Source organism: Leptonychotes weddellii, chromosome 9 (genome assembly GCF_054177405.1).
Source record: "Leptonychotes weddellii isolate Sample4059 chromosome 9, ASM5417740v2, whole genome shotgun sequence".
Lineage (NCBI taxonomy): Eukaryota > Metazoa > Chordata > Mammalia > Carnivora > Phocidae > Leptonychotes > Leptonychotes weddellii.
The window spans coordinates 19,319,267-19,341,340 of NC_138377.1; the positions used below are offsets into that span (position 1 = coordinate 19,319,267).

Consider the following 22,074-nt stretch of genomic DNA (forward strand, 5'->3'; position numbering starts at 1 on the left):
TATATACACACACCACATCTTCTTTATCCATTCATCCATTGATGGACATCTTGGCTCTTTCCATAGTTTGGCTATTGTGGACATTGTTGCTATAAACACTGGGGTACATGTACCCCTTCAATCACTACATTTGTATCTTTGGGGTAAATACCCAGTAGTGTAATTGTTGGGTCATAGGGTAGCTCTATTTTGAACTTTCTGAGGAACCTCTGTACTGTTTTCCAGAGTGGCTGCACCAGCTTGCATTCCCACCAACAGTGTAGGAGGGTTCGCCTTTCGCCCCATCCTTGTCAACGTCTGTCGTTTTAGCCATTCTGACTGGTGTCAGGTGGTATCTCATTCAGGTTTTGATTTGGATTTCCCTGATGCTGAGTGATGTTGAACACTTTTTCATGTGTCTGTTGGCCATTTGGATGTCTTCTTTGCAGAAATGTCTGTTCATGTCTTCTGCCCATTTCTTGATTGGATCATTTGTTCTTTGGGTGTTGAGTTTGATAAGTTCTTTATAGATTTTGGATACTAGCTCTTTATCTGATATGTCATTTGCAAATACCTTCTCCCATTCTGTTGGTTGTCTTTTGGTTTTATTGACTGTTTCCTCCTGTGAATATCATTCTCAATGGGGAAACACTGAGAACTTTTCCCCTAAGGTCAGGAACACGGCAGGGATGTCCACTATCACCACTGCTTTTCCAACATAGTATTAGAAGTCCTAGCCACAGCAATCAGACAACAAAAAGAAATAAAAGGCATCCTAATCAGCAAAGAAAAAGTCAAACTCTCACTCTTTGCAGATGATATGATACTTTATGTGGAAAACCCAAAAGACTCCACCCCAAAACTGCTAGAACTCATACAGGAATTCAGTAAAGTGGCAGGATATAAAATCAATGCACAGAAATACCAACAACAAGACAGAAGAAAGAGAAATTAAAGAGTCAGTCCCATTACAGTTGCACCCAAAACCATAAGATAACTAGGAATAAATCTAACCAAAGAGGCAAAGAATATGTACTCAGAAAACTGTAGAATACTCATGAAAGAAATTGAGGAAGACACAAAGAAATGGAAAAACGTTCCATGCTTATGGATCGGAAGAACAAATATTGTGAAGATGTCAATGCTACCTAGAGCAATCTACACATTTAATGCAATCCCTATCAAAATACCATAAATTTTTTCAAAGAAATGGAACAAAGAATCCTAAAATTTGTATGGAACCAGAAAAGACCCCGAATAGCCAGAGGAATGTTGAAAAAGAAAAGCAAAGCTGGCGGCATCACAATTCCGGACTTCCAGCTCTATTACAAAGCTGTCATCGTCAAGACAGTATGGTGCTGGCACAAAAACAGACACATAGATCAATGGAACAGAATAGAGAGTCCGGAAATGGACCCTCAACTCTATGGTCAACTAATCTTTGACAAAGCAGGAAAGAAAGTCCAATGGCAAAAAGACAGTCTCTTCAACAAATGGTGTTGGAGAAATTGGACAGCCACATGCAGAAGAATGAAACTGGACCATTTCCTTACACCACACACAAAAATAGACTCCAAATGGTTGAAAGACCTCAATGTGAGACAGGAGTCCATCAAAATCCTAGAGAAGAACACAGGCAACAACTTCTTCGACCTCAGCTGCAGCAACTTCTTCCTAGAAACATCGCCAAAAGCAAGGGAAGCAAGGGCAAAAATGAACTATTGGGACTTCATCAAGATACCTTTATTTTTTAAAAAAATTTTGTTTATTTATTTGAGAGAGCGCATGCACTCATGTGCATGAATAGGGGGAGGAGCAGAGGGCAAGGACAAGCAGACTGCCCGGAGCGTGGAGCCCAACTCCAGGCTTGATCCCAGGACTCTGAGATTGTGACCTGAGCCAAAATCAAAAGCTGAACAGTTAACCAACTGAGCCACCCAGGTGCCCCAACTAAGTGCATTTCTAAACATTTTCCAAGCTCCTCTGTCAGCTCCTTTTACTCTCCATTCCTTAAATTTTAGTGTTTCCTAAATATTCCAGACCCTCTTATCTTTTCATACCCCATGTGCTCTTGGAAGATTTAGCTTGCTCTTATGGTTTAAATATCCAAATGGTGATGACTTCTAGCTACAGCCCCTTCCTCAGTATTCATACATGGGTATCTTACTATCTTTCAAATACATATTTGCTTGGATGTCCTACAAGTAGCTCAAATGCCTTGTGTCTGAGTATTAACCTACTATGTTCTTATATACTACTTGTCTTCCTTTATTTCTTCTCTATCCACTCAGCCAGTCTAGAAACCTCGAGGTCTTTCCAGTATCCTCCCAATACTCCTCCCAAACCAGTAACCAAACTATCACTAAGTGGTCCTCATTTACCTTTCTCATAGCTTGAAAATCCGCACACCACACCCCCTCCACCACCACTTTTTGTTGTTATTGTGTTTTCCCAGTTACTACTGAACTGTGGTTCAGCCTTTCTATGTTCTATGCATGGCACATACCCTGTCTCTAAGTCTTTCCACCATCCAGTCTATTCTCTGTAATACCAGAGTGTTTGATCCATAAAGAAATCTGAAGATGTTTACCCTGCCTAATCCTTTGCATAGTATTTTGTTGTATAAGGGGTACATCATCTGACCCTTAAAGTTTTTATGGAATCTTTAAGTCTATTACTACTCTTACTTTCCCTGACACTTTGCCCTCCAGTGACATGATTTGACATTATTTGAGCACATCCTTCCATTTCATATCTTGACCCTTTGGAAATACTTTTTTTTTTTTCTTTTCTGTTTAGAAGTCCATCTTCATCTACTGGTTGATCACTGAAAATCAACTGGTATCATTACTTCTGTTTGAAAAAAAAAATCATCAAATATTTAATTTTTTTTAACGATTTTATTTATTAGAGACACAGCTTCATCTATTTCTTAAAGCTCAACTTATGTGTCACCTACTCTCTGAAATATTGCCTGGCCTTTTTCCAACCTCTGTCTAGACCAATGAAGACAATTCTGACCCAATGTTTCCCAAACCCTGTTTTCTCCTTTATGAAGGTCATGTATTCGTGTGCTTTCCATTTCTCCTGTCTTGCATTTCACATTTCTCTCTCATAGGCACAGATGTAACCTCCGGCAACAAATTTTCTTCTCTTTCTGTTCCAAGGTTTGCCCTCGGAAACAGCTCTACTTCCTTTCCTTTTTACCTCCTCATTCATATACTGCAAATAATATGATTAGCTTAATAGTTCCAAAAACAGTCCTTAGTTGTGATGAATGTATGGAAACCATGCAAATGAAGTCTTCTGTCTTAAGGAAAAAAATCAAGTCTTGAACTGAAGTCATGTATCTGGAAGAGTCTAAAGCATTTGTGGGAGATACTTAGGAGTCTCTGCTATATCCATCCTCATCCTCAAATTAAACATCCTTTCTGAAACACTAGCATCTAAGGTAAATTGAAAATGATTTCTTATTCATTTGTAGTATTTTTCTTTTATTAATAAGTTTTTCAAATGTATATTTTGGCAATGCAAACCAATATTTCACCAAAGTATTACTTTAAGTATGCATTATGATCTGTTCTAGGGACAAAACCATTTTTAAGTGGGAAATTATGGTCTAAATTTCAAACAACTGACTTAAAGTTTCAGTTAAACATATTAGTAAGTATGGAGCTGCCTTTTTGTAATATTTTTTATTTTTAGATCTCATAACTTAGTATTGGACACTCTCTTTTTTAAAAATAAATATGGCCTCTAGTTCTTGTTTTGTAGAGCATCTTTAAAATATTTGATGATTTGGGTGCCTGGGTGGCTCAGTCATTAAATGTCTGCCTTTGGCTCAGATCATGATCCCAGGGTCCTGGGATCGAGCCCCGCATTGGGCTCTCCGTTCTGTGGGGAGCCTACTTCTCCCTCTCCCACTCCCCCCTGCTTGTGTTCCCTCTCTCACTGTGTCTCTTTCTGTCTAATAAATAAATAAAATCTTTAAAAAAAATAAAATAAAATATTTGATGATTTTTTTTCCAAACAGAAGGAATGATACCAATTGATTTTCAATGATCAAAAATAAATTCCTTATAGAAAAAATTGGATTTCAATTGAGTTTTGAGAGTACTTTATGTGTTATTAAGGGAAAAGTGAATTTTTGTGAATAAACCCTGAGGCCAGTACTATTGCTTCTAACATAGAACATAGCTGTTTATAACTTGTATTTTCTGACATGCAGATGTAGGTTCCTTTCTAACTGACACCATTAAATTATGGACCTAAGATGAAATATTAGCAGTGGAATGGAAATTATGTCTTTGTTAACAGGGGACTTGAAAATAAGTTGAACTGATAAATGGGTTTTAGATTTGATCTAGATTATAAATATCTTTTGTTGTTCTGCAGATTTTAAGAAGCCTGGTGTAGGCTGCTGCCTTTTTTTTTCTTTTTCAAAACCATCGATACCTCCAGAGTATCTCAGACCTTTGCTACTCACAGTATGGTTCATGGACCAGCAGCATTTACATTACCTGAGGTTTTGTTAGACATGTAGCCTCTCATTCCTCATCCTAGATCTCCTGAATTCAAGTCTGCATTTTAAGATCTCTAAGTGATTCACGTACACATTGTATGAGAAGCACTGCCTTAGACTAGTGGAGTATTAGGCTCCCTCAGTGGAGAAAGATGGGAAGTCTCCTTGTAAAAATGGTTTGGGGGAGTTTCACAGCACCACATGAACAAACTTTCTGATGTAAAACCAAGGTATTAATGAGTAGACCTACTCAGAATTATGTTGTTTTAAATCTAGAAGGAGCCTCAGGAGGATATCTAGTCCTACCCTATCTCTTTATAATTAGAAATCTAATTTTCCCAAAAGAAAAGTTAAGCCTTTATTGAACAAAATTTATTGTTGCCTGAAATAATAGTCCACTTAGTATAGTCTAGAATAATTTATACCACTTAATGACTAACTAGATATAGAGGAGAAGGACATTCCATTCTTTGTGCTTTTATTTTTTTTATTATGTACACTTAGCCACTGTATAATACATCATTAGTTTTTGAGGTAATGTTCAATGATTCATTAGTTAAGTATAACACCCAGTGCTCATCACAACATGTGCCCTCCTCAATACCTATTTTGTACTTTTAATTTTACCCATGAAGTTTCTTTCCGCCCAATTCAGTGAACTCTTCACCCTGTCATGGGGACATTCTCCTAAATCTCTTATTTTCATGCTGGTTTTCTTGTGAGTTGTACCTGTTTCCACTTTTAACATTCAGAGTATGCATCCTTTCTTTGGTTACCAACATGAGAGCCACTGCTTTGAATGATTGAGTTCAGTAGATTAATTTTACTTTTTAGGCAGAGAGTTCCTGACATTTGTTAATATGAAGATGACTGATGGAAATTGATTTTTTTTTATAGCATTCAGAACCGTGATCTTTAACTCTTTCAAATTTTGTAGCTGACCAAACTTCTCTGTCTCTTGCTTAGCCCCCTGTATCACCTCGTACAGGTGTTGTATTATATCTTTGCATTTCCTAACAGGCGATGCCTCCTCTTTGCTGGGTCCTGCATCCTGACCTTTCCTGATAACTAGTTACGTTTTCTCCTGTTCAGCAATCTGTCAAACCCCCAAGTTCAATTTTCACCTTCTCTCCAAAAATCCCTCTATGTGGTTGATCAATTATAACAGTTAATCTTTTTGGGATTCTTTTGCATCCACTCTGTGGCCATGAGGGGATGGCACTATTTATGTTTCATATTTGATTTGCCTTTAATCCTGTTGAGATTTCTGAATGTTTTTTGATGGCTCTCCTTGATTCACTATAGTTACTAAACTTTATTAAATATTTATGGATGTGGAATATTTTTAAATTATTATATCTTGGCAATAAATGCAAGATATTAAAGTTTTCATTTAGTTATAATTATCATGTCATAATTTTTAATGTTTTTGGAACCTAGATTGAGCTTTTTTGACTTATAAAACTGCAATTCATGTGGTTCAGTGCTAGAGTTATGCAGTTAGTCCATTGGCCCTTTATTTGTGAAGATTTAGTAACTTTTTGTTCCTCTTTTTTTGGATAATATTTTTTAAGTTGAAATTTTATAAATCTAAGAAGGTCTAGATTGTTTATGAGAGAATTAAACAGCTTGCTCTCCTCTCTTCCTGCCAGGCAGTCAGCCCCACTCACCTGTTTAGTTGCTGAGGCTTATGGATAAGCTGAGCATGTTCTAGGTCCTTCTGTCACATTGGACATGGTTAATCCTCCCCTGAGAGTCTGACTCCAGATAAGAGGCAGAAGGTTGTGGTTAAATGGTGATTTGTGATTGCTATGACATTCTCTTCTCTCCGGGCACCTGCATGACTGCTATTTTTCACTAACCAGAAAGAATTGACATCACCGGTTAATGTCATTTGTCTTTGTCAGCTTATAGTAAGTTTTAAAGTAAATTTTGCCCCATTTACAGAAGAAGGAGGAAAAAAAATTCTTAAGGCACTGGAAAGGCCAGATGTTTAAGATGAATTTGTGTCTATAATTATTGGTCTGTGGAGGTTAGTACAAAATTTCTGTGTTAATGGTTTCAAAATGAGATGATACTACATGTAGTTATTATAGGTCATAGTACTTGTTCTAATTGAACATACAAAAGTTATGGGATTATTCATTATTCTCCTGTTAGGGTAGATTTGTGCTGTGATGTTGAAATAGGAAAGACATTGCATTATCATTTTTTCACATTACTATCTTAATGGAAATAATCTTTTTCACATCTATTAAAAATATGTGTTTTAAAATTCTGTGGCAAATATTTAAACTGAATTTACATTCCTAACATTGGTTATTTATCTTTAATGAATAAAAAAATGAAATAAAAAATTTCTGACCCACTAATTCATCATATTTAACATCTTTCGTTTAATAAGAATGCAGTATTTCAGGGTACTATATCATAAAATTATTTTGAGCTTCAAAGAGGTTTCATGGTAAAGAGACCTCAGTAGTACTATAAAGGGGTGCAGGAAAGTCACAAAGTAGTAGTTATATAGTAAGGTATTAAATATATTGATTGTTGGGTTTTGGAATTGCACTATTTTGGAATTACACACACACAAAAAGAAATACACTGTTTTTTTGTCACCCAGATATATGTCATGATGTAGAACTTTTTGTTATGCTTGCCTTTAAATATCTTAGACAAGGTGTGTTTGCAATGATTTTATCTATACCTGAGCCAACTAATGTGAGAAATTTAATTTCTTGAAGACTGAAGCTACTTAGCATTCAGCTCTCTTCCTGAGTAACTTAACTGAGAATATATGTCTTCCAAACTGTGTTTTCTATCAATCATAAATATAAAACAGTATAAAACAATGAACCCAATTTGCTAATGCAACAGCAGGTGGAAGGGGTTAGAACAGAATGGATGGTTGATATTTTTAAGATTGCCATGCCTAGTTTTCGGTATCACAGACTTGCTGTGTTACTTTGGTATGTTTGTTCCTCTTGTCCTTTTCCTCAAGTTATATGACTTTTTAAAAGGGATATAGTTGAGGAAGTCACTAAAATCAATCTATGATCTTTTGACTCTATCATTATATAAATTTTAATTATGAATACATACATTAAGAATGCTTCCACTTTAAAATATTTTAATATATTATCCATTTTAGAAAAGAACTTCCTTGGCCTCTGTTATGTTATTCATAAAGTATATATAAGTATACGTGCACACGCAACCCCCATAGTACCCTAGTATTGCTTAAGCTGCTCAAAACCTAAAGTTTTTAATGTATGTAGTCTAAGAATCTAACATATATTCAGCATGTCTTTGAGCAATTGTGTTATTTAAATGTAGTTGCATCTGCTATATAGATGACTGGAATTTGGGAATAAGGCTTAATTATGTAGCAGTTAAAATAACCTAGAAATCTTGCCACTTTCCTGACCCTCTTTAACTCCAGCTCTGCCCTCTCCTACTTAAGATCACTGTAAATTCACTTGCCCATTTCATTTCAGTGATGCCTCCAACTGGTAGCTTAATGTAGTTTAGTCTCCTCCTACTTGGACTGTGAATAACTTGAGGGTAAGAAGCATTTCTTATCCATCATTGTATCTCTAGGGCTTGGTGTATTGTGAGGTTTCATAGCAGTTTCTTGATGAATGTTTTGGGATAATTATGTTTGCTGAGAAAATCTCTACCTTATGATTCCTTTATCTTTAACTCTTGGTCTTTTTTTTTTCTTGGACCCATCTAATGCCTGCCCTCAAAAGGATTTGATGTAATCCAGCTTTGATGGTGAGGAGATGTATAGATGAAATTATAATAAAGTAACAGAGAGTTCTAATGAATTTACTGAAGCTATCTGATTTAGTTATTCCAAAGCTTTATAAAGCAAGGTCTCCTTTCACTCTCTCCCTCACTCACTCACTCTATTTATTTATTTATACCAAAATAGAGACAGAATGGTCATTTTTGTTATTATTTCAAACCAGCTTTGTGAAATATTTCCAAAATTTTGATCCTTTCTATTTCCTGTCATCAACTGTTAAGAACGGAGGGCCCTCATGAGCTTTCTATGTGATGCCTTAATCTAATCTTACAATTGGGGAAACAACATGAAACAAATATGAAAGATTGCTTAGTATAAAAACATTTGTTACCATAGGTTTAAGAACTATTAATAGCAAAGAGCTTCTTGCTAAAGCCAATGCTGTTAAGTCAGTAAATAATGTTGATTTCGTTGATTTTTATTACATGGATATAGAACAGGCTAGTGAATAATTGAATTTATACATTCTTCCTATTTGTTGGCGAGGCTGTTTTTACAATGAGGACAAAATAGAGAGCCGACAATTAAGGTCATATGGATTCTGGACTAGATAATTGAAACCAGCAAGCATAAGGATTAGAAGAAATTCTGCAGACCTCATGAAGAAGTTACTGATCATCTAGAAACACTTTTTGTTGTTTTAAGTAAAATTAATATAATATTTAATACTTGTTCTAACCAGCCTAGAGTTTAGGGAAGCATGCATTTTGGTAGAGGGTAAATATTTAGTGATGACGTTAAATTAAACAATGACAAGCTTGTATTTTATAAAAGAGCTGATTGGAAAACCAGACATAGATAATCAGATAGAGACTTAGTCTATTAAAAGAAGCTAGATGTAGTGTTCCATGATTCATTGTTTGCATATATCAAAAACTAATGATGTAATGTATGGTGATTAACATAACATAATAAAATAATAAAAAAAAAGTGAAGCTGGAGGGGCACCTGGGTGTCTCAGTCGTTAAGTGTCTGCCTTTGGCTCAGATCCCAGGACCCTGGGATCGAGCCCCTCATCGGGCTCCCTGCGCAGTGGGAAGCCTGCTTCTCCCTCTCCCACTCCCCCTGCTTGTGTTCCCTCTCTCACTGTATCTCTCTCTGTCAAATAAATAAATAAAATCTTAAAAAAAAAATGAAGCTAGAATAATGTAAAGCAATTATCAGAAAAAGGTAAACGATTTAAGACTTTTCATAGAGGTATAAAAATTATTTTTAATTCCTAGGCTATATATATATATTACCTGTCACATGGAAAAAAATCTATTATGTATGTATGTTTTTTAAAGAATAGGGCATGTCATCAGGTAGCAAGCATCCAGTGGTCAAATGTCTATTTTCAAGCATTAGTAGAATCTCATTTCTGGGGAGAATTCACTCTTACCTTTTCAGTTTCTAACTGGTTAACCTCATACATATTTAGAGTTCACTTTTTTCTTTTCTTTAAGGAATAGAGTTAGAACATTTTGGAGTAAGCAGTGTAAAAGCATTTTTGATGATAGATGATCTTCTATGTGAAAGTAGCATTTGTGTTTATTTTCTTTCACAGCAGGATTACAGATTATCCTCAATGATTGTATCTAAGAAAAAAGTGATGGAAAGTCTCGATCTACTGTATACATGCTGTTCCATTTCATTTTAATTGAATTGGGGCTCTCAGATCACCTGCAGGAATCTGTGCTTAACTGAATGGCAGTTTTTCATGACTTCAACTGCTGTGTAATTTTCCCTTGAGCATATATATCTCTTAGTAACTGTCCATGTTGAAAATAGAGGGTGGATAGCAATTGACAAACAGTCCTTTCTTAAGCCAAGAAAATCTGAAAAATATAGATTAGTTTATCCTAGCTTTTTATATTTCGGACTCTAGTATGTAATTCTAAAACATATGAAAGATGTCGTAAACATTTTTGAGCATCCATTTTTCTTGCTGTGAAGCAAGCTCCTAAATTATATGTTGTCTTAATACCAATCTAAAATCCTAATTCCAGTGAAGGTTTTGTGGCTTTTATATATTGTGAGATAAATAATATTGTTTTTCTTTAGATATATATCTTTTATTCTTTTAAGATTTTATTTTTAAGTAATCTCTATACCCAGTGTGGGGCTCGAACTCACAACCCTGAGATCAAGAGTCATATGCTCTACCTACTGAGCCAGTCAGGTGCCCCTAGATATGTATCTTTTAATATCTTTATCTTTTATCTTTTAATTGAGCTCAACACACTTGGGCAAGTTAGGTGTTTAATCAACTCTAGGTTGTTACTTGAGGAACAATACTTTCCTTTAAATATGCAAAAGATGCTAGTTTTTTTATAATTAAAACAACTTCCTTATATTGTTATTTTCTTGACCTAAATAACATTAATTCCTTTTACTCTTCATTGCATATTTTTGGTTAAACTTGCCTTCTTTGGATTTAAACCACCTGGGTTGGAGAATTGCTTTCTAGCTCTTGTTAAGGCTAATGTATCTATAGATAGGAACAGGTTATCAATAGAGAAGAAGCAGACAGATGCATACACACACAAACATATGCATACTCCAAAGTTTAAAGAAATATTGAAATAAACTCTTTATAGGTAATTTAATAATAGAATAACTTTACATATAAATCTGTATTTTAGATGTACACATTTTGATATTAAATCCAGAAAAGCAGTATAAGAAAAGAGTGTTTTAGGCATTTCACTCATTTAAATGAAAATATTATTATATAAGAAAGATAATATATAATGGTCAAGTTGGCTCTGTCCCAGAACTGCAAACATAGTTTAATACTAGAAAATCTGTAAATATTATTTACCAAATTAAGGGATTAGATGGAAAAACACATTATCATATCAATATTTGCAGAAAAAATATATTTGCTTAATTTCTACACAAATACATATTACAAAAATTTCTTAGCAAATTAAGGGCATTTTTAAACCTGATTTAAAACAAAATATTTACCAAAAAATTCCTTTAAAAACATCATTTTAAATAGGAAGATACTATTTAAAAAAAAAACAACAGGTGTAAGAAACTATACTCATTTTTACTATTTTCATTCAACCTTATACTAGTATGAGATGCTAGCCAGTGCAATAAAATAAGAAAAATAAATTTATGTATAAAGGTGGGAAAGGAGAAAGTAAAACTGCCATGATTTATAGATAAATGTGATTATTAAAAGAAAAAGAATCTGTAGACAGATTATTAGAAATGATATAAGAAGTTAACAGGTGTTTGGATATAAAATTCAATATGTAAAATCAATTAATAGCTACTTATTATCAATAAACAATTAGAAAACAGTTTTTAAGATTCCATATACAAAAAATAATACAATAATAATATACTTTGGAATATATCTATTAAAAGATGTATAAAATGTGCACATACACATTGTAAAACTTTACTGAAATACTTTAATAGATAATAAATGATTATCTCATGTTTATGAAAAGGAAAACTTTAGGGGTGCCTGGGTGGCTCAGTCGTTAAGCGTCTGCCTTCGGCTCAGGTCATGATCCCAGGGTCCTGGGATCGAGCCCCGCATCAGGCTCCCTGCTCCGCAGGAAGCCTGCTTCTCCCTCTGCCACTCCCCCTGCTTGTGTTCCCTCTCTCGCTGTGTCTCTCTCTTCAAATAAATAAATAAAATCTTTAAAAAAACAAAAAAAGAAAAGGAAAACTTTAAATCATAAAAATATTCAGTCTTTTCCAAATTAACCTATAGATTTAGTGATATTAATTCCATTTTAATTAGTATTAATTATAATTCTAATTTAATATATAGAATATATGTATAAAAACTTTGCAATATGACACAGTTTACATGGCATATTAAGGGAAAATGGAGGACCATTTATAGATGGTTAATCTATATAGAAAAAAATTAGAATTTCTTATTAATAGTTTTGACTACCTTAAAATTAAGTACTTCTCATTAAAAGATACTTAAAAAAATAATGCAACAAACTACAGATTAAAAGATAGATGTTAGTTGTAAAATTTAACCTACCAAGATTAATCAAGAATAAATGAACTCCTACAAATCCGTAAGAAAAGGCAACATCTCAAAAATGGACAAAAGACATGAACAAATATTTAATAGAAGGAAGTCCTGTGGGTCCAGTAAGCATGAAGAAATGAGATAATTGCAGGTTGCTAATTCAATAAATTCCTATTTTCACTCATTTAGCTGAAATTTAAATCTAGCAAGTTCAAGTGTTGGAGGGAATATGGATCACTAGGGTCTTATGAATTGTTGGTGTAATATGAATTGGTATAACCTCTCTTGAAAAAAAATTGTACTCTAAAGTTGAATATTCACATATCATCTGTTCCAATAATATTACTCATAAGAGTTTACCCAAGAGAATCTCTTGCCTGTGTCTAACAGGTGGTATGTTCAAGAATGTTCATAGAATCATTGTTTAAAATAGCAAAAAGAACTCAAATGTTCATCATCACACCTTGGATAGCAAGACATTATAAGTATACTCTCTACTTTTGTGTATGTTTGAAATTTTCCATAAATGGGAAGGAATGAATGAATGATTTAAATTAAGACCATGTTAAGGGAGCAGGAGAGAGTGAAATGGAGTGGGAGTGTTTGTGAGATTAAAGCAAAATGGCTATAATTAATGGTTTCATTAAAGTCAAATGTGGTTTCCATTTGAGCTTTAGAACAGCTCTATACTTTAAACAAGAAGTACTGTGTTACATGAGTAGTATACTTATGGATTAATAGGGAATTGTATCTGTTTATTAATCTTACACAGTGGAGTAAGGTGTTTGGGTCACTTTACAGGGAAAAATATGAAATAAGTTTTCTGGTGGTTAAGCCAGTTGTGACTGTTTTACCTTAATATCTTCTGTTCTCTGAAATAGAGCTAGGTCAGAGGCAGTGGTGGAATAAAATAAAGCAAGTTAGTATGAAATGTGGCTCTATTTTCTATCTCATTCTCACATATATTGGTATACATATATATATACATATACACATTTTTGAGACTTTTTTTCTTCATTTAAAACTGTAGAGCTTTTCTAAAACTCAGTGAAATATAAGGAGCAGAAAAATAAGCCCTTAAACATTGTTATTTACCTGTTTTAAAATATGTTTTGCATTTAACTTTGAATTATTTTCAGAATTTAGCAGTCCATTTTATGGAAATCATGGGCTATGTCACTTTGAAAATTGTAGGATCACTTGGTGGAAAATTTTTATAATGATGTGATTTCCAAAATATCTGTAAGGATGATGATGATAGTGAATAATTGCAGGAACAGTTATTATAATAACATCATTCATGGACTGCTTATTGAATGCTAAGCATAGTGTTAATTGCTTTTAATAATCATTTCAGTTGCCTTTTGATTTAGATATTGTTATCCTCTTAGATTCAGTGGTCACACAGTTGATATGTCTAAAGCTAGGCTTGGAACCCAGGTATTTGGATTAAAATCTTTTAGTTCTTTACCAGTTCTCCACACCAAAAATGGGTACATTTTTCAAAGTGGAAAAAAAAAATAGAATGAGTATTCAAGAAACTTTTTAAAAGATTCTTTTGTGTAGGAAAAGAAGAGTAAATGGACCTCCTTTTCATAATCCTATTTATGCAATTATTTATTTTTTTCTGCTGAATTGTTTCAAAATTTGCCAATCGGAAGCACTGTCAATTTCCTGTAAAGGACCAGTGATTCAAAATCCTTTAGTTATTGTTTTTGATATGAAGATAGCACATTCTTGGATTTATTAATTAATATCCAGGGGTTTATGGAAGCTTATCTTTTCTGGAGTTCTGATGCTTAAAAGGAAAGTAAAGGCATACATATCTCTGTCAGGAAAACCCAAAGTAGGCCAGGATTATAGGTTGTAAACAATTTTATATTTCTGAATGTGATATTCCTTTGCTTTAATGCATTTAAAAAGTGCTTATCAGCTCATTAATGAAACAATAGTTTTAGTGAAGCAAGAAATGATAATATATTTCTTTTAATGAATATTCTGGCTTCCTTTAATTGTGCAAACAAATACCACAAAGAGTTCCTTTATGATTTCAGGATGGAGTTGTTTTAAAATGGTTTATAATTATGTAAGTTTTCTAGTAGAATGGTAATTTTAAATTTTTGCTCAGACTGTAAATTTCCCTTTTATTATTAATCCTGGTCCTAAAATAGATTTCAGGGGAAAAACACCCTAAATATAGGAAAGTGCTATTATATAGGTCATACTATATATAGATGTTTACCTCTCTTTTCTAAAAATATTTCTAACCATTGAACTTTTATTTATTTTTATTTTTATTTTTTTTAAAGATTTTATTCATTTATTTGTCAGAGAGAGAGAGAGCACAGGCAGGGGGAGCTGCAGGCAGAGGGAGAAGCAGACTCCCTGCTGAGCAAGGAGCCAGATGTGGGGTTCTGTCCCAGGACCCTGGGATCATGACCTGAGCTGAAGGCAGATGCTTGACCAGACTGACCCACCAAGGTGGCCCACACTTCTTTTATTTTAAACCTCAAATATTTTAGAGACAAAGTTTGGAGTTTTGGGCTTGAGAACAGATTATTTGGAGAGGATAAAGACAGATAAAAATTAGATTGCCACTGATGGTTTTTACTTAATTCACTAATTTCACAAACTTCAGTAGAATTATTTTACAGAAAAGTATTATCTTTTGATTTTGCTTAATTTTCATGTGATATATAATATTTTCTCCAGATGCTATAGTACTTTTAAATTAGAAAAAAGGTATTTTTGAATCAGAGTATAGGCTGTTCTTGTGAAATGAAACTAATCAATTGATTTAGGGGTCAATGAAATTTTATAAGAAATGTGAAAATAAACCATACTATAGATGTGCCTTTAATGGGCATAAATGTCTGTAATTGGCAGTGAAAAAGAAGGAGCCAACTAAAGTGTTAAAAACAATGGAACTTAGTTCAGAAATGTTATGGTTCCCCCATCCCTCATCCCCTATATTTTGTAGGTGAACATTTTACCTAAAAATCTTAGCCATGTTGGATCTGTTAATTCGAATTGTTGGTTATCTTTTCATAGAACTTAAATTCAACAAGTATTTTAATATCAATTCTATGATATTATTTGTTTTAAAAACAATTTTTCTCTTTATTTTCAGTACACTTTCTTTTATTGCTTATAAGTATCTCAAAATTTGTTTATGCTAATGTCAAGTTAATTTCAGAGAAGAACAAGAGAAGACTTCTATGCTTTTTATGAAGATTATTTTAAACAATATTTCTTTCTAGTTTGAATTTTTAAATTTATAATAAATGGCATAGCCTTGTTTATTTTATGGTCAGTAACTAGCTTATGTATTCTATTGGTATTGCCAGGAAAATAAGCTTAGAAATATAAGAAACATAATTGGCAGGCCACCGGGATTCAAGGTCACTTTTATATGTGTCATCTCTTTGGTGTAAATCTCTTGTTTTTGCTTTTACTAAATTGGAATTGTGAAAGGTGCTTTTAAACTTCAAGCCTGTCAGTGTTGATATGTGAGGATAATTTTGAAGATGTAAAATTCTCCCCAACCTGACCCCTTTGTTCTTTCCCCAAAAATGCAAGAAGGAGAAAACGAATTACTATATATAGACAATACAGTAAGGAGATCAGTGATTTGTGAACAGTAAACCATAAAGCAACATCCCCTATAATCAATCAGTTCTTCTCCATGGCTCATTAAAATAAAGTATCCAACTTGTCCAGCTTGCAAAAAGAGTGGTGAATTTCAGTTTGAACTGTTCACATACCCAAAGTCTTTTTTCGTCTGTTATCAGTCAGTTGCCTGCTTAGCTCTATTCATTTCCCATAGCTTGTCTTTGGCCCAGAAAGGGGTTTTTTATCTTTTAATTATTTATAAGGTAAAGAAAAGGTCTGTGGGTCCTCTTTTCATTGTAGACACAGTGATTGTGTTGTGTGCTGGTTTGATGTCACACGAAGTTTGAGAATGACTGAACTGATCTTAGATTTAGTTTTGATACTCTTCTCCAGAAGTCTGCCTTGTGATATTTTTATTATTGATGAGCCAAGCCATGTGTTACTAACTAATGGAGAAGTCTATCAAAGAACTTGGCATTTGTTAAAGATTGTCTGATACCATCAGTACCTTACCTACGATCCAAGGCAGTTTAACTATAGAGCTGTGGTTTGTAGTTCTCATTCCTTATTTTTAATTCAAGAAGACAATCAGTTTATTAATAGACTACCTCGAATCTATTTACTTTTATACCCCTAGTGGAAATATTTAGCCTTCTAACTTTTCAGTGTGTTATATTTGATAGCTTACTATTTGATAAAATGCTGGAAGTTGTTGTCTGTGACAAACTCCTATACTCTTTCTGGGTCTGTGTTTGATCTGATTATCTACAACATCCTAAAAAGCTACCTTATGCTTCTAGTCATTCCTCTGATGACCTATTGATTTAAGTAAGGATTCTCTCATTTAGTAGAAGTTAAAGGTAAGACAGTTAAAAAAAAAAAAAAAGCAGCAGCTGAATATGATAGTTCTCTTATGGCTCAAGATGGCTGTCATTGAGTCAAATGTATATTAAAAAGTCAAGTATAGAATTCTTCTCATCAATAAAAATCTTTTTCAATAACAATTTTCAGGTTTATATTATTTTTTAAAAATGGTGTGTTGGATCTTTATAAAAGTGAACTGAAAGTTGGAGGTGAGTACACGTACCAGTGACTGATGTATGAAGTATGATGGCTTTAGTTTTTTGAAGTATTGATCTGTTATGATACTACTGAATATCTGGGATTTTGGTTTCATCTCACATATGTAGGTTAGACACACTGAAACATTTAGTCCTGTGCCCTTTTATTAACTTCTTGGTTAAATTGGATAATCATGTGCTATAGCCATGTTCTTCCAAATTTTCTATTTTAAAGTACTTTTTATTGATAAAAATCAGAGTACCAGAAAGCAATCAAAGCAGGAAGACCCTGGGGAGAGAGTAGATCAATGTTACGTTCTCTATTTAAGAGCAGCATCAAGATGATTTTTTTTTTCTTAAAAAACAAAACCAATAATACGATACAGTAACAGTAGAATAGCACAGAATAGCAGAATAGTTTCCAGTTTTGCTACAGTGAGCAAGACCTTATATAAATATAATAGTATTGACCACATTAATTAGATATACACTCATTTACAATTGATTGTTTCCAAATTCTTTTAAATTTTTCTGAGTCCTTCAGACTTTTTAAAATTTAATTTTATTTAAATTCAATTAATTAACATATAGTCTATTACTAGTTTCAGATGTAGAGTTCAGTGATTCATTAGTTGTATATAACACCCAGTGCTCATTACATCACATGCCCTCCTTAATGCCCATCACCCAGTTATCCCATCCTCCCACTCCCTCCCCTACCAGCAACCCTCAGACTTTTAACAGATATCTAGAAATTGCATGTTCATCTTCTCTTAAACTCCTAGTTGCCATTTTGAAGATAAGTTGTTTTCTTCCCTCAACTATTTGCAACTTGGAGTTCTTACAAATAATAATAATTTGTTGTGATAATTTGTTTTCATTATATTTAAGATACAGTGAGCAGCTGAATTATTTTTTTCTGGATTTGGATGTTTTTATGTTGGAGCTAGTAAAGCTTTAATGCTTAGATTTGTATTATAGTAAAGTCGGAACAAATCAATAATTGAATTCAATTCCATTCACCATCTCAGTCTTCACAAAATAAATCTTCAAGAAGCACCAGCTTTAAATTAACAATAAATGTTATCTCACCAAAGATGTTGGTCAAGCCACAGTTGCAATTCTTTAGAGAAGGAGAGGTTTGAAATAATTATGTGCACTTTGGCATTTTCTTCATATGTAAAGAATACTTGAGCCTCTGAGAAAGTTTTTCTAGTACTTTTCAAAAATAGTATGTATTTTGCAAATTAAAATGTATTTGCAGTAAATTAAATGCCCTTTCAAAAAAAAAGGTGTACCAAGATAAAATGACTGAATGTATTAGGATTTGTTAGTGTTGTGAAGTGACAGAAAACCTAATGCACACGGTCTCTTTTAATAAGGGGACTTCCAGACCTGTGTGTATTAGTTTTCTCGGGTTGCCATAGCAGAGTACCACCGCTTGGGTGGCTTAAACAACAGAAATTTATTTGATCACAATTAAGGCTAGTAAGGTGTCAGTAGGGTCGGTTGTATTCTCTTCTTGGTTTGTAGAGGCTGCGTTCTCCCTTTGCCTTCACATAGTTTTCCCTGTGCGTGTGTGTGTTCAAGTGCACACGTGTGAGCATCCCTCCTAATCTCTTCTTTTAAAGACACCAGTCATATTGGATTAAGGTTCACCCTAGTGACCTCATTTTACCTTAATTCTTTTCTTTACAGGAACTGTCTCCAAATGCAGTTATGTTCCAAGGTACTGGGGGTTGGGACTTCATCATATGAATTTTAAGGGAATACGGTTTAGCCCGTAACAAAAGGTACAGGACTTGGGTGCCTGGGTGGCTCAGTTGGTTAAGCGACTGCCTTCGGCTCAGGTCATGATCCTGGAGTCCCTGGATTGAGTCCCGCATCGGGCTCCCTGCTCGGCAGGGAGTCTGCTTCTCCCTCTGACCCTCCTCCCTCTCATGCTCTCTGTCTCTCATTCTCTCTGTCTCAAATAAATAAATAAAATCTTTAAAAACAAAACAAAACAAAACAAAAACAAAAGGTATAGGACTTACACAAAAAATGTAGGTCTTCTATCCTTTTTTTTTTTAAGATTTTTTAGGGGCCCCTGGGTGGCTCAGATGGTTAAGCGTCTGCCTTCAGCTCAGGGCATGATTCCAGGGTCCTCGGATCGAGCCCTATGTTGGGCTCCTGGCTCAGCGGGGAGCCTGCTTCTCCCTCCCCCTCGGCCTCTCCCCCTGCACATTCTCTCTCTCTCTCTGTATTTCTGTGTCTCAAATGAATAAATAAAATCTTAAAAAAAAAAAAAGATTTTTTAAAATTTATTTTTGCGAGAGAGAGAGTGGTGTGTACAAGCAGGGAGACGGGCAGAGGGAGAAGCAGACTCCCTGCTGAGCAGGGAGCCTGGTGCAGGACTCAATCCCAGGACCCTGGGATCATGACCTGAGCTGAAGTCAGACGCTTAACCAACTGAGCCACCCAGGCACCCAGGTCTTCTATCTTTAATGCTGTTCAGTTTGTCCTCTGTTTTTTTCCTTTAATTAGACTTGGCAAATATCTTTCCATTTTGTTGGGCTTTAGAAAAATAAAACAGCTTTGGGTTTTATTGATTTATTTTACTATTATTTTTAAAGAAGTCAGTTGATGCCTCTATAACCAATTACTACTCCTTCCCAATTCCATTATTTTTTCTGAGGAGAGAGAAACCCAGAGGTAACATTATCTTGATTTGGTGTTTGTGGTTCCTGAACATATTATGTACTTTTATTACTACATATTATTTATCAACAAAATATATATACTATTAATTGTAGGTTTTAAGCTTTATACAGATGACTTTTTTCCTACAATAATCTGATTTTTAATTTTTACTGTTGACCGTATAGTAAAGTTTTCATTCATTTTAATTGTAGCTATACTATAATTGGTTTTTCCAGTTTTCATTCATAAACATTTAGGTTCCTTCCAGTTTCTTGCTTTTAAAGCAATTTTTGTACTGTGCATCCTTGCATATACATCCTTGTACACATGTGAGATAATTTCTTCAAGATCGATACCTAGGCGTGGAGTTCTTGGATCAAAGCCAAGCTGTAGGTAAAATCCAAATTATTATCAAAATGCTGTCCAAAGTGGTTGGTATATATTTCCATCATTCTCTTGATTTATATTTTTATACAATAATGGCATTTGCAGACTTTTTACTTCCAGGAAATCGGATGGCTGGGTAATGGTATCTGACATTGCTTTACCTTGTATTTTACTGATTACCAGTGAAACTACATTTTCCTGTGTATGGGACATTTTTCTTTCTTTTGCCCATTTAAAAAAATTATATCTTTTGTGTTTATATAACATTGGGACACGCATAGTATTTAATTTTGATTATGGCTTCAATTATTTAATAGATTTTTTTTTAATTTTGCTCTGAGTTCATAATGATAGTCTATATTTTCTTTTTTTTTTTTAAAGATTTTATTTATTTATTTGAGAGAGAGAGAATGAGAGAGAGGGAGTACATGAGAGGGGGGAGGGTCAGAGGGAGAAGCAGACTCCCTGTCGAGCAGGGAGCCCGATGCGGGACTCAATCCAGGGACTCCAGGATCATGACCTGAGCCGAAGGCAGTCGCTTAACCAACTGAGCCACCCAGGCGCCCGTCTTCTATATTTTCTAATAGCAATTTAAAATTTTTGCTTCTCACATTATTATATTTATTTCTTCAAGAATATACATTTATATGTTGTGAAGTAAATTGCCAAATAATTTTCCATTTTGATGATCTTTAAAAGTTACTTTTGTAAATATTTCATGCATATTTAAAATATATGCACGTATTATTTCTGTCTGTATTATTAAGGATTTTGTATATGTAATAGATTTAACTTATTAATTTTGTTAGAATATTTTCTATTTTTTTATTTGCTCCATCTATTTATTTATGATAGAGGTATGTTAAAGCATTCAATAAGATTGTGGATGGGTGTGTTTCTTACTGCATTTCTAACAATTTTGCTTTTAATATTTTGTCTTTTTGTTGCTAGGTGCATATAAGCTCATTAATGTTCTATCTTCTTTGTGGCGTGTGTGTGTGTGTGTGTGTATTTTTTTTCTTTTTGAGAGAGGGAGAGAAAAAGAAGGAAAGAGTGTGTGTGAGTTGGGGGGGCAGGGGTTAGGGGCAGAGGGAGAGGGAGAGAGAGAGAATCTTAAGCAGGCTCCATGCCCAGTGCATAGTCCAACCCAGGGCTCCATCTCACCACCCTGAGATCATGACCTGAGCAGAAATCAAGAGTCGGACACTTAACTGACTGAGCCACCCAGGCACCCCTGTGGCTTATACTTTTTTAAAAATGTTATCTTTTTCCGTGTAAAAGTTCAGTACAATTTGGTTTTGTTTTTTAAAGATTTGTTTATTTGAGAGAGAGGGAGAGAGAGCAAGCGCGAGTAGTGGGGGGAGGGAGAGGGAGAGAGAGAATCCCAAGCGGATTCCCGAATGAGGGCAGAGCCCAACACAGGGCTCAGTCCCAGGACCCTGAGATCATGACCTGAGCTGAAACCAAGAGTCGGACAATTAACTAACTGAGCCACCTAGGCACGCCCAGTACAATTTAGTTTGATATAAAAATGCCACAGTGGCTTTTTTGTGGTTCATTGTTGTCTGTCATATTTTTTCTTACCAATTTAATTTCACGCTGCTGTGTTGCCTTAGGTGAGATTTTTATAAGCAGCAGTTTTTGTTTTTAAATATGTCTTTAATAGGTATGTTGATTCCATCTGTATGTATTGTGATTAATAATATATTGGGACTTCTGCCCTTTTTGGGTGTGATGTTATTTTATTATTCTTTACTTTTATTTCTTTTGTTTTTGACCTGAATTAAACTGCTGACATTTTCTTTTTTTATTATTTTTTTAATTTAATTTTATTATGTTAGTCACCATACAATACATCATTGGTTTTTGATGTGGTGATCCACGATCCATTGTTTTCGTATAACACCCAGTGCTCCATGCCATATGTGCCCTCCTTAATACCCATCACCAGGCTAACCCACCCCCCACCCCCCTCCCCTCTAAAACCCTGTTTGTTTCTCAGAGTCCATAATCTCTCATGGTTCAT

At 34.3% G+C, this 22,074-nt stretch overlaps 1 protein-coding gene across 13 annotated transcripts in view; it reads left to right on the forward strand.

The window, feature by feature from the left end:
• Positions 1–22,074, forward strand: part of CEP128 (centrosomal protein 128) — a 381,239-nt gene that overhangs the window by 204,427 nt on the left and 154,738 nt on the right. The gene's annotated exons all lie outside the window — the stretch shown is intronic.